At 43.0% G+C, this 12,727-nt stretch overlaps 1 protein-coding gene across 1 annotated transcript in view; it reads right to left on the bottom strand.

Moving 5' to 3' along the window:
- LOC106566484 (laminin subunit beta-1) overlaps positions 1-11,743 on the bottom strand; it is an 83,954-nt gene extending 72,211 nt beyond the window's left edge. Inside the window, exon 1 of the mRNA XM_045692942.2 lies at positions 11,661-11,743. The gene's annotated coding sequence lies outside the window, so the exon portion shown is untranslated. The remainder of the gene's footprint in view (positions 1-11,660) is intronic.
- Between the last annotated feature and the right edge of the window lie 984 nt (positions 11,744-12,727).

Raw genomic sequence — 12,727 nt, 5'->3', positions numbered from 1 at the left:
ACCCACTGTGTATGTAACTGGTGTGAAATGACTCGCTAGTTAGCGTGCGCACTAGTAGCGTGCGCACTAGTAGCGTTTCAATCGGTAACGTCACTCACTCGCTCTGAGACCTTGAAGTAGTTGTTTCCATTGTTCTGCAATGGCCGTGGCTTTTGTGGAGCGATAGATTAACGATGCTTCGTGGAAGGCAGTGGTTCATGTGTTTAGAGGGTCCCTGGTTCAAGCCCAGGTTGGGGTAAGGAGAGGGACGGAAGCCACACTGTTACAAGTACGTAATCTATCATGTAGACAGAATAAAGGGATTTTAATTTGTATTGACACCAGCTGTTCTGAAGCACTATTTTCATGGACAAATAGTGCTTCAGAACAGTACTGAATGAGATGTATAAATCATAATACTCTCCTTTCAAAAGCAGCAGTCTACAGGCAACCATTCAATAACACTGTCCTGAGTCAATGTTCAATGAGGCACAATTCAAAGAAAGTAGGTCTTAGGTTAAAGTCTAAAATAGGAATTAATTTTGTCAATCCGGATTATTTCTTATTAACTGACCTGATCTTGATAAATGACAAAGACTAATCCATTGTGTATGCAGCCGTCAAACCAAAGGTAGAGGGACAGGCTGAGGCAATGTCTGACAGACAAAAGGCGTAAAAGGCCAGGTATAACAGAGCTTGACAACATCAGGCTGCTGCTACCTTCCATTTAGATCATCATGGAAGTGTCTCTCTCTTTTTTTTGTAAAGGCACGTGACTCAGCGTGGCAACCCACCACAAACAAGATGGTCCAAATTCAACAACGTCAATGCAACTTTAACAAGTAAAGAGTAACTGGTGAGAGCAAAATGTTTAGTCTCTGGATGATCCTTAGGACATCTCAACCCCGTTCCGTCGCTAACACTGAGTGCTCCTATCCATCACTCACCCAAATATACTTCTGTGAGCCCTTTGAATAAACTAGTAGCCTACACATTGTATGTCATTGTTAATCTTTTTGTACTTGCTGCACTTCGACTCTTTGTACTGTAAGTAAAAACTGTCCGCTATTTCGTCTAGATTCCACCTGATCAAATAGGCCTTTTGATTCAGTATGGATGGGAAGGAGACCACCTAAAGTAGTAACCAAAAAAAAGTGTTAAAATATATTTTGATTTGATATTCTTCAAAGTAGCCACCCTTTGCCTTGATGACAGCTTTGCACACTCTTGGCATTCTTTGTTTAACACTTTTGTGGTTACTACATAATTCTATAAGTGTTATTTCTTAGTTTTGATGTCTTCACTATTATTCTACAGTGTAGAAAATAATAAAAATAAAGAAAAACCCTGGAATGAGTAGGTGTGTCCAAACTATTGACTGGTACTGTATATTATATGTAATGATTCAAAACCCACTTCAATCCCTTTATAATCCTCTGAGAACTTCTGATATACAGTAGCCTCATCCCTGTCAAAGGACACAAAATCTTCATGTACTCTCTGGATGCCACATTCTATTGTGCTTTCATTAGGGTTAGGGGGTCAGGGGGTCAGGGTTAGGGGGTTACGGTTAGATAGTTAGGGGGTTAGGGTTAGCTAGTTAGGGGGTCAGGGTTAGGGGGTCAGGGGGTTAGGGTAGGATAGTTAGGGGGTCAGGGGGTTAGGGTTAGATAGTTAGGGGGTTAGGGTTAGCTAGTTAGGGGGTCAGGGTTAGGGGGTCAGGGGGTTAGGGTAGGATAGTTAGGGGGTCAGGGGGTTAGGGTTAGATAGTTAGGGGGTTAGGGTTAGCTAGTTAGGGGGTCAGGGTTAGGGGGTCAGGGGGTTAGGGTAGGATAGTTAGGGGGTTAGGGGGTCAGGGGGTTAGGGTTAGATAGTTAGGGTTAGGGGGTTAGGGTTAGATAGTTAGGGGGTCAGAGTTAGGGCATCGGGGGTTAGGGGGTCAGGGTTAGGGGGTTAGGGTTAGATGGTTAGGGGGTCAGGGTTAGGGGGTCAGGGTTAGATAGTTAGGGGGTTAGATAGTTAGGGGGTCAGGATTAGATGGTTAGGGGGTCAGGGTTAGGGGGTCAGGGTTAGGGGGTTAGGGGGTTAGGGTTAGATAGTTAGGGGTTTGGCTTAGGGCATTAGGGTTAGATAGTTAGGGGGTTAGGGTTAGATAGTTATGGGGTTAGGGTTAGGGGTTTGGGTTAGGGTTAGATAGTTAGGGGGTTAGGGTTAGGGGTTAGGGTTAGGGGTTTGGGTTAGGGGGTTAGGGTTAGATGGTTAGGGTTAGATGGTTAGGGTGTTAGGGTTAGGAGTTTGGGTTAGGGGGTTAGGGTTAGATGGTTAGGGGGTCAGGGTTAGGGGGTCAGGGTTAGGGGGTTAGGGTTAGATGGTTAGGGTTAGATAGTTAGGGGTTTGGGTTAGGGTTAGATAGTTAGGGGGTTAGATAGTCAGGGTTAGGGGGTTAGATAGTTAGGGGGTTAGGGGGTTAGGGTTAGATGGTTAGGGTTAGATAGTTAGGGGGTTAGGGGTTATGGTTAGGGGTTAGGGGGTTAGATGGTTAGAGGGTTGGGGTTAGATGGTTAGGGGGTTAGGGTTAGATAGTTGGGGGTTAGGGTTAGATAGTTGGGGGTTAGGGTTAGATAGTTAGGGGTTTGGGTTAGGGGGTTAGGGTTAGATAGTTAGGGGGTTAGGGTTAGGGTTAGATGGTTAGGGGTTTGGGTTAGGGTTAGATAGTTAGGGGTAGGGTTAGGGGGTTAGGGTTAGATAGTTAGGGGGTAGGGTTAGGGGTTAGGGGGTCAGGGTTAGATAGTTAGGGGGTTAGGGGGTCAGGGTTAGGGGGTTAGGGTTAGATAGTTAGGGGGTCAGGGTTAGGGGACTAGGGTTAGATAGTTAGGGGGTTAGGGTTAGATAGTTAGGGGGTTAGGGTTAGGGTTAGATAGTTAGGGGGTTAGGGTTAGATAGTTAGGGGGTTAGGGTTAGATAGTTAGGGGGTTAGGGTTAGATGGTTAGGGTTAGATAGTTATGGGTTTGGGTTAGGGGGATAGGGTTAGATAGTTAGGGGGGTAGGGTTAGGGGTTTGGGTTAGGGTTAGATAGTTAGGGGGTTAGGGGTAGGGGTTTGGGTTAGGGGGTTAGGGTTAGATAATTAGGGGTTTGGGTTTGGGTTAGGGGGTTAGGGTTAGGGGGTTAGGGTAAGATGGTTAGGGGTTTGGGTTAGGGGTTTGGGTTAGGGGTTAGGGTTAGATAGTTAGGAGTTAGGGTTAGATAGTTAGGGGTTTGGGTTAGGGGTTAGGGTTAGATAGTTAGGGGGTTAGGGTTAGGGGTTAGGGTTAGATAGTTAGGGGGTTAGGGTTAGGGGTTAGGGTTAGATAGTTAGGGGGTTAGGGTTAGGGGGTTGGGTTAGGGTTAGGGGGTTAGGGGTTAGGGTTAGATAGTTAGGGGGTTAGGGTTAGGGCGTTGATATCTGAAAGGATTTTCATTCAAGAAATGAAATGACATGTCCGGGTTTAAATCCAGAATAATCTGAAATATCTTTCTGTGCAGATCTCTGCAGTAGTCTAACTGAACCAGATCTTCAATGATGCAGACAGAATGAGACAGCCATACTTACAGTCAGGGGCGGAAATCCCGGGGGGGACGGGGGGACACGACCCCCCCCCATCCTGGGAAAAATATGATTTGTCCCCCGCAATATATCACTGAAACATAACTATGTAATTTAAATAATATTAATAATACGCAATGAAAGCAATTGTCCTGATTATAGACACTTAATAGCGCGTTTTTACGTTTCAAAAGATTGCAACCCCCCCCCACCCTTTGCCTCACAATGGTTTGATCCACTGCCAGTTCCTTAGCTGGCAAGGTAACAGAGGGTTTGTATCTACTGTCTGAAAGGCACTCAATGCACGTAACTGACGTGAGGTTAATCCAGTCAATCGCGCACACACACTAGCTGAATATGCAGAGCTAGCGCGCAAATATTAACTATTAAGCTAGCTAGTACCTATTCCATTTATGTGGCGTCGTCAAAGATGGAATCAGCATGCAGATGATGTAAGTTAGTGCTTCAAAGTCCCTGTGATAAGGTTAGCGATAAACTGAAATCCAAACTGAACAGAACTACACTCTCTTCTACCATTGTCTTAAATATATTTAATGGTCTCGTTGCAAAAGCTAAATTGTCGCAAGTTAACTTTTATTTATTTATTTTATTTCACCTTTATTTAACCCAGGTAGCAAAGATTATAGCAAACACCACTGGAACGGAATTGGTGCTCGCTAGCTTTGCAAATTCAGCTATTGTTGGAAGCCAGCCAATATGAAACAAACTATTAAAATTACAAAAGGTTGCAGCATATGTTGTGTAAATGGTGAACTCATACAGCTGTCAACTCTTGTCATTTTAATCCGTTTCACATTTGCTAGCTACCTTTTAGATCGAAGCCCAAATAGAATGATTGAAGATGATAGAAGCCCATCTCCTACTGTAAATAACCTACACACTGTGTGTGTAGCCAGCCAGCCAGCCAGGTAGAAAAATGGCAGAAAAATAAAAGACGGACATCAGAGTATTTTTCAATACACCAAAACGCATAGTAAGAACCCTAGTAGCCTAATATCTCAGACTAGTTGATAAAATGTTCATAAGAAAGAAATGAAATTCTAATGGAAATGTTTCACAATGATGTCATTAGGCAGAGCAGGCAACAGATGGCACACAGACAGCAGAGTTGGGGACAGATATGCAGGGACAGACTGGCAGAGACAGGGAGTCTCAGGTAAGTTTGTTGAGTCTTTGTTTGGCAACATTATGAAAGGTTCTCAATTTTTTTGACTTGTAAAATAGGAACATAATTGGAAAATGCCATGGATATCCCCACTCTCAACTTAAACTGGTGACTGAACTAAGATTTGTTAAAGGCAATGGTATTGCTGTTGTGATTAGTTGTGTAGTTTTGGGTACCGGTAGTTAGGAGTACGGCAAACACCTTATTTCTTTGGTTCCTCAATATACATTTACCATATTACAATGTAGGCTGTGTTACAGCAGGAATTGCTCTTGAGAAAATTTCATGTAATTGTCCCCTCCAAAGTTGATATCAGATTTTCGCCCCTGCTTACAGTACATAGCAGCTACCCTCTACAGTGTATGTATAAGTGAGTGTGTGTGTGTGTGTGTCCTTTCATTCACCCAAACTGTATTAGATTCAGTGTCTCCATGCACGCTAACTAAGCCGCTGCAGGTAAAATATCACATAAATAAATCTTTAAACCAACACGCCAGGACACCTGAAGTCTTCAAAGTGCTCACCTCAGGGCAAGACCAAACAGTACAGTATCCAGGTAGAGAACCTTAGAGCTAACCTGCCCCATCAAGAACACAACTACCACAGACAGAATGATTCATACGATCTCATACATCTACACCAACAATTCGATATATTAAACTGATTATGGCAGTAGTCATGTAAACACCTTACTCTTCTTTTCTTAATTGGTGTAAGGTCATAATTGAAGTGAGCACAGGCCGATTAAAACACCTGGTTTTCAGAGCAATCGTTGGCAGTACATCTGCGCATGGGCTAGCATGAGCAGCGCAAGCTTCCTTATTTTGCAAGAGTCAAGTGATTTTGGAAAAACCTTAAGAGTGTTCATTTTAGAAATAGTTCTCATACAAACTTTATATATATTTCTCCGAAATCAGAATCAAGTAGGCTTCACCAAAATAACACGATCGCTGTGGTACAGTAGACCGTATATTTTGATTGAAGATTTTCTGCATTTATCAAAGTCCCATCAGGTAGCCCGATTTCAGATGTGTCCATGTAAACAGGATTAGGGAAATCGTTCTTCTTGCAAAGCATGTCAACGTTTAAATCAAACTATTATATTAAATCTGACTATTCACAATAATTGTATTATTGTGTGCATGAAACTGTACTCGTTGTAGTAATTTTTAGAGCCATAATTCATTGCAATTATACAGATGAAATACATTTTGTCAGATGTGATCTGAGTTTGGTCTTGTGAAGTTGACGTTGCGGTCCGATTTTACAGTGAGGAGGTAACAGTAGTTCTTTACTTTTCTGACCAAACGTGAAGATCATAATATAAACAAATAAACAGGATGATAAATAAAGGCGAAGGAAAACGAAGGCTTCCATCCTGTACCTGGCAGCATGCCCACTTTACCTTGTCTATCTCTCAAACAATGAGAATACAAAAGTTCTTACACACCTACCCATAATGCATTTGACCAATGAAAACAAGGCAATTCACACGCTGATAATTTAACGTTCAAAAGAAATGAATTACAATCTAAACATCTTCAGATCATAAACATAGTTGAATATATATACCAGCACAAATCTCAATAACTGTACTAAACCTTAAACCTAAACCTGTTGAATTTAAGCTTAATGCATTAACTATACTTTGGGGATGTGAACATGTATATCCCAAGGGTTAGCTACTACCCCGCAATCCGTACCATTCATCAACTATGCGCTTGAACGCGCTACATTAGCCAGTCAATTCTCTCTTCAATAAATGAGGAAATACAAGGTAGTCATACCCATTTCTGAAGATCTACCTTCACGTTGTAATTAGTAAACAATATCACATTGTACTTGTAACTTTTAATCACTACATGTATGATCAGAAAGATAATATATTATCGGGAGATACAACAAAAGGTTTTGGCGCACCCAATTCAAACTTTTAAAACACACATTTCTCCTCTTTAACAGATGATTAGGTTGATTAGGTTGGAAATCCCACTCCTTTGTGCTCCAGCGATCAACATCCGTACCCCCACTCCGCACAAAAAAAATCTCTCATCACTCATAGGAAAAAAAAAACGAGAAGTGTGCTAGGAGATGGGGGGGCTAGATGGCCTTAATGCACAATAACGTTTGAAGTAGGCTATCATAAAAATCTTGAAGATTTCAACAACATTGTAGGCTATTGAACAAGGACCAACACAAATGCCAAAAGTATGTGGACACCCTTTCAAATTTGATTATTTCAGCCACACCGTATAAAACCGAGCACACGGCCATGCAATCTCCATAGACAAACATTGGCTGTAGAATGGCCTTACTGAAGACCTCAGTGACTTTCAATGTCAGTTTGTCAAATTTCTGCCCTACTAGAGCTGCCCGGGTCAACTGTAAGTGCTGTTATTTTGAAGTGGAAACGTCTAGGAGCAATAACGGCTCAGCAGTGGTGTGGTAAGCCACACAAGCTAACAGATCGGGGCTGCAGAGTGCTGAAGCGCATAGTGTGTAAAAATCATCTGTTCTCGGTTGCAACACTCACTACCGAATTCCAAACTGCCTCTGGAAGCAACGTCAACACAAGAACTGTTCGTCAGGAGCTTCATGAAATGGGTTTCCATGGCCGAGTAGCCGCACACAAGCCTAAGATCACCATGCGCAATGCCAAGCGCCGGCTGGAGGGGTGTAAAGCTCGCCACCATTGGACTCTTGAGCAGTGGAAACGTGTTCTCTGGAGTGATGAATCACGCTTCACCATCTGGCAGTCCGACAGACGAATATGGGTTTGGTGCATGCCAGGAGAATGCTACCTGCCCCAATGCATTGTGCCAACTGTAACGTTTGGTGGAGGAGGAATAATGGTCTTGGGCTGTTTTTCATGGTTCTGGCTAAGCCCCCTAGTTCCAGTGAAAGGAAATCTTAACGCTACATTCTACACGATTCTGTGCTTTAAACTTTGTGGCAACAGGCCCTTTCCTGTTTCAGCATGACAGTACCACCGTGTACAAAGTGAGGTCTATACAGAAATGGTTTGTTGAGATATTGGTGTGGAAGAACTTGACTGGCCTGCACAGAGCCCTGACCTCAACCCCATCGGCCACTTTTGAGATGAAGTGGAACGCCGACTACGAGCCAGGCCTAATCGCCCAACATCAGTGCCCGACCTCACTAATGCTCTTGTTGCTGAATAAAAGCAAATCCCCACAGCAATGTTCCAACATCTGGTGGAAAGCCTTCCCAGAAGAGTGGAGGCTATATAACAGCAAAGGGGGGACCAACTCCATGTTAATGCCCATGATTTTGGAATTATATGTTTGACTAGCAGGTGTCCACATACTTTTGGCCATGTAGTGTACCTACAGTAAGGGAAAAAAGTATTTGATCCCCTGCTGATTTTGTACGTTTGCCCACTGACAAAGAAATGATCAGTCTATAATTTTAATGGTAGGTTTATTTGAACAGTGAGAGACAGAATAACAACAAAAAAATCCAGAAAAACGCATGTCAAAAATATCATAAATTGATTTGCATTTTAATGAGGGAAATAAGTATTTGACCCCTTTTATACAGGTAACGAGCTGAGATTAGGAGCACACTCTTAAAGGGAGTGCTCCTAATCTCAGTTTGTTACCTGTATAAAAGACACCTGTCCACAGAAGCAAGCAATCAATCAATCAGATTCCAAACTCTCCACCATGGCCAAGACCAAAGAGCTCTCCAAGGATGTCAGGGACAAGATTGTAGACCTACACAAGGCTGGAATGGGCTACAAGACCATCGCCAAACAGCTTGGTGAGAAGGTGACAACATTTGGTGCGATTATTCGCAAATGGAAGAAACACAAAAGAACTGTCAATCTCCCTCGGCCTGGGGCTCCATGCAAGATCTCACCTCGTGGAGTTGCAATGATCATGAGAACGGTGAGGAATCAGCCCAGAACTACACGGGAGGATCTTGTCAATGATCTCAAGGCAGCTGGGACCATAGTCACCAAGAAAACAATTGGTAACACACTACGCCGTGAAGGACTGAAATCCTGCAGCGCCCGCAAGGTCCCCCTGCTCAAGAAATCACATATACATGCCTGTCTGAAGTTTGCCAATGAACATCTGAATGATTCAGAGAACAACTGGGTGAAAGTGTTGTGGTCAGATGAGACCAAAATGGAGCTCTTTGGCATTAACTCAACTCGCTGTGTTTGGAGGAGGAGGAATGCTGCCTATGACCCCAAGAACACCCTCCCTACCGTCAAACATGGAGGTGGAAACATTATGCTTTGGGGGCATTGAAAATGGGTCGTGGATGGGTATTCCAGCATGACAATGACCCAAAACACACGGCCAAGGCAACAAAGGAGTGGCTCAAGAAGAAGCACATTAAGGTCATGGAGTGGCCTAGCCAGTCTCCAGACCTTAATCCCATAGAACATCTGTGGAGGGAGCTGAAGGTTCGAGTTGCCAAACGTCAGCCTCGAAACCTTAATGACTTGGAAAAGATCTGCAAAGAGGAGTGGGACAAAATCCCTCCTGAGATGTGTGCAAACCTGGTGGCCAACTACAAGAAACGTCTGACCTCTGGGATTGCCAACAAGGGTTTTGCCACCAAGTACTAAGTCATGTTTTGCAGAGGGGTCAAATACTTATTTCCCTCATTAAAATGCAAATCAATTTATAACATTTTTGACATGCGTTTTTCTGGATTTTTTTGTTGCTATTCTGTCTCTCACTGTTCAAATAAACCTACCATTAAAATTATAGACTGATCATTTCTTGTGAGCTCTGTTGCGCTCACATTTTACAGTTGATAGATAACTTTAGCACTGTAGCAAACTTAGACTCCTTTTGTTTATTAACAATAGCCTGGATAGAAACCAAAACATCTCTGGTGCTGCAGCATGTGCTCATGTGCTGTCTTGTCATCAATTACACAGGCTGCAACCTATTTCTTGGTCGACTCATTTCAACATCTCTGCATATTAGTGGTGGGGTAACCTAAATACATACAACAGAATGAAAAGAACAGTGATGAAGGGAATCAAACATGCTAGGCAGAGCATGGGCAGAGCTCATGACTGAGCGGTACCGAAGTGAAATTGGAGCAGGAGAGAAGAACAGGAGAGAAGAATGGGAAAGAACAAGAGAAGAACTGGAGAGAACAGGAGAGAAGAAATGGAGAGAACAGGAGAGAAGAACTGGAGAGAAGAACTGGAGAGAAGAACTGGAGAGAAGAACTGGAGAGAAGAACAGGAGAGAAGAACAGGAGAGAAGAACAGGAGAGAAGAACAGGAGAGAAGAACAGGAGAGAAGAACAGGAGGGAAGTACCGGAGGGAAGTACCGGAGGGAAGTACCGGAGGGAATAACAGGAAAGAACAGGATACATTTCTGTGTGCTACCGCAAGTTGAAATGGTTTCCTGTTATTAGTGAGATAAATTTCAGATGCAATCAGGCATTTCCCCGAACATTAGCATCAGCTCAGATCGTCAGAGGGTGGGTGGTTTGTGACTTTGCTGATAATTAAATGGATTTCCTGAAGATCACTTTATCAAAGAGTTAAGATTACACTTTCCGTATTTTGATTAGAAATACATTTGAAATACACAAAGAGAGACTACTCCTCAACTGTGAATCAGACAACATTAATCACATTATTTGACCCAGGGTTCTTCAATCGCATTATTTGACCCAGGGTTCTTCACTCACATTATTTGACCCAGGGTTCTTCACTCACATTATTTGACCCAGGGTTCTTCACTCACATTATTTGACCCAGGGTTCTTCACTCACATTATTTGACCCAGGGTTCTTCAGTCACATTACATTCTGATCTTCAAGTATGTCTTTACAATGTAGCTGAACATCTGTCAGGAATCATACTGTAAGCCGAAGCCAGGTGTAATGGGGAATGGGGAATCACTAATAAGTCCCATGTCAGGACGAAACAAGGCGCTAATTTCACTCAAGAGTGCGAGTCTGAAAACCCCCCCAGAGAGAATAAAATATCAAAGATACATTATTGTTTTGTGGCTTTGGAAGGGGCCCCTCTTCTCCACACCCGACCGTACCTCACTCCTCAGACCATGGCCCGGATACACAAAGCCTCTCAGAGTAGGAGTGTTGATCTAGGATCAGATTTGCCTTTTTAGATTATATGGACAGATGCTAGATCAGCATTCCAACTCCGAGATGTTTTATGAATGTCGGCCCAGAGTAGAACAGGCAAAGGCAGCAGGTGCTGACACACTGGGTGGAGAGCTGAGGCTGAATGATGAGGCTAAATACATCTCTATATCTGACATGGTACAAGTGTCTTCTTTGTTTTAAACCCATAACCATGTGTGTGAGGTGTACACTTTAGTTTCAAAGTATTTTTGTTTAAGACCATCAAGAAACACTCTGTGTGACCATGACTTAGCCCGCTGCAGTAAAAGGTTAAATGAATGTCATTATACACATAACTAATTACCCCCCAAAAATGTCATCTTTAATTTTTCAATTTCTCCTGTTCCCTTTACTAAAATATCAGCCAACTAGACCAGGGATTGAGAGCTGGAGCGTACCAGTATTTCTCCCTTTATTTTCCTCCCAGTTCCTTCTAGGATAATATTTCACCACAGATGAGGAGATAACACTACAGATCCTGATTGACAATATCTGATTATCTGCAGTAAACTGAATCACTTTATTTGTTGTGCTTTAAGCTAGTGCCTACTGCCCATCTGCATGTAGACGCACATAACTCTAGCCACACGTTTATTAGACTGATTCTGCAAACACACAGGTCAGGATAATGGTTTAGCCTACACAAGAGCAATTATTTCTTATTATAATACATGTCCGATACATGTTAGAGAAGAAAAGAGTGTAGTGAAGTTTAATACTACAGATAAAACGAAAGGTAAAAAAGTACAGCAGCCTCACCTGTTCACAACTTCTCTGATCCACTGTCTCTGCTCCCTCGCTCGCCTCGACCACATGTGTGAGTCATGTGTACAGTCTCTGGTGACTGCCTGTCCTGCAGTCCTGTACAGAAAAGGGGGGAGGAGTCGAAAGCAGAGCTTATCAGAATATAGGTGCAAGGTAGGTTTCCGCTAGGTGTAGTCATCACAGCGACGTTATACTGACTGGCCTACAGCCTGGTAGATGATGACAGAATTGTACCTTCATGTGCGGGAGATCAAAGCTGAACTTGGAGGAAGAAGGGCTCAGTTTGTTTGATTCACACTGTAATGCCCCATAACTACAGCTAGACTACTGTTATTTCACTAATTAATCACTTGCTCCTTTTCCATTTGCCTTTTGGTCTGTAATCTTACAAAACATTCATTTCCCACTCCTCCCCAGTGACTCAGGACAGGTGTCTGCCCAGTCGTTACAAATGTGGGATCAGATAAGGGTTAGAAATGGAAACAAGATGGAGTGGTACGCCTATAAGATGGAGTGGTAAGCCTATAAGATGGAGTGGTAAGCCTATAAGATGGAGTGGTAAGCCTACAAGATGGAGTGGTAAGCCTACAAGATGGAGTGGTAAGCCTACAAGATGGAGTGGTAAGCCTACAAGATGGAGTGGTAAGCCTACAAGATGGAGTGGTAAGCCTACAAGATGGAGTGGTAAGCCTATAAGATGGAGTGGTAAGCCTATAAGATGGAGTGGTAAGCCTACAAGATGGAGTGGTAAGCCTACAAGATGGAGTGGTAAGCCTACAAGATGGAGTGGTAAGCCTATAAGATGGAGTGGTAAGCCTAGTTAATTTCCCTTAATACTTCTTAATAAAGTTACAGGTAATTTCTGAACTTTTTTTTGTGTGTTCATGTAAGCCTGTTGTAGGTTCTGCTGGGCCTTTTGTTATGGAGGTACATCAACATATGTATAGAATGATGTTGACCAAAGTCATCAACACACTCATAATCTGATGCCAGCAACATCTGCCTGGCAGATAAACCCCCCAGATACAGATGTCTGCCAAGCAACGGAACAAGACGGCAGT

This window comes from Salmo salar, chromosome 13, assembly GCF_965601325.2.
Source record: "Salmo salar chromosome 13, fSalSal1, whole genome shotgun sequence".
In the NCBI taxonomy this organism is placed as follows: Eukaryota; Metazoa; Chordata; class Actinopteri; order Salmoniformes; family Salmonidae; genus Salmo; species Salmo salar.
This window is presented reverse-complemented; position numbering and strand designations above follow the sequence as displayed.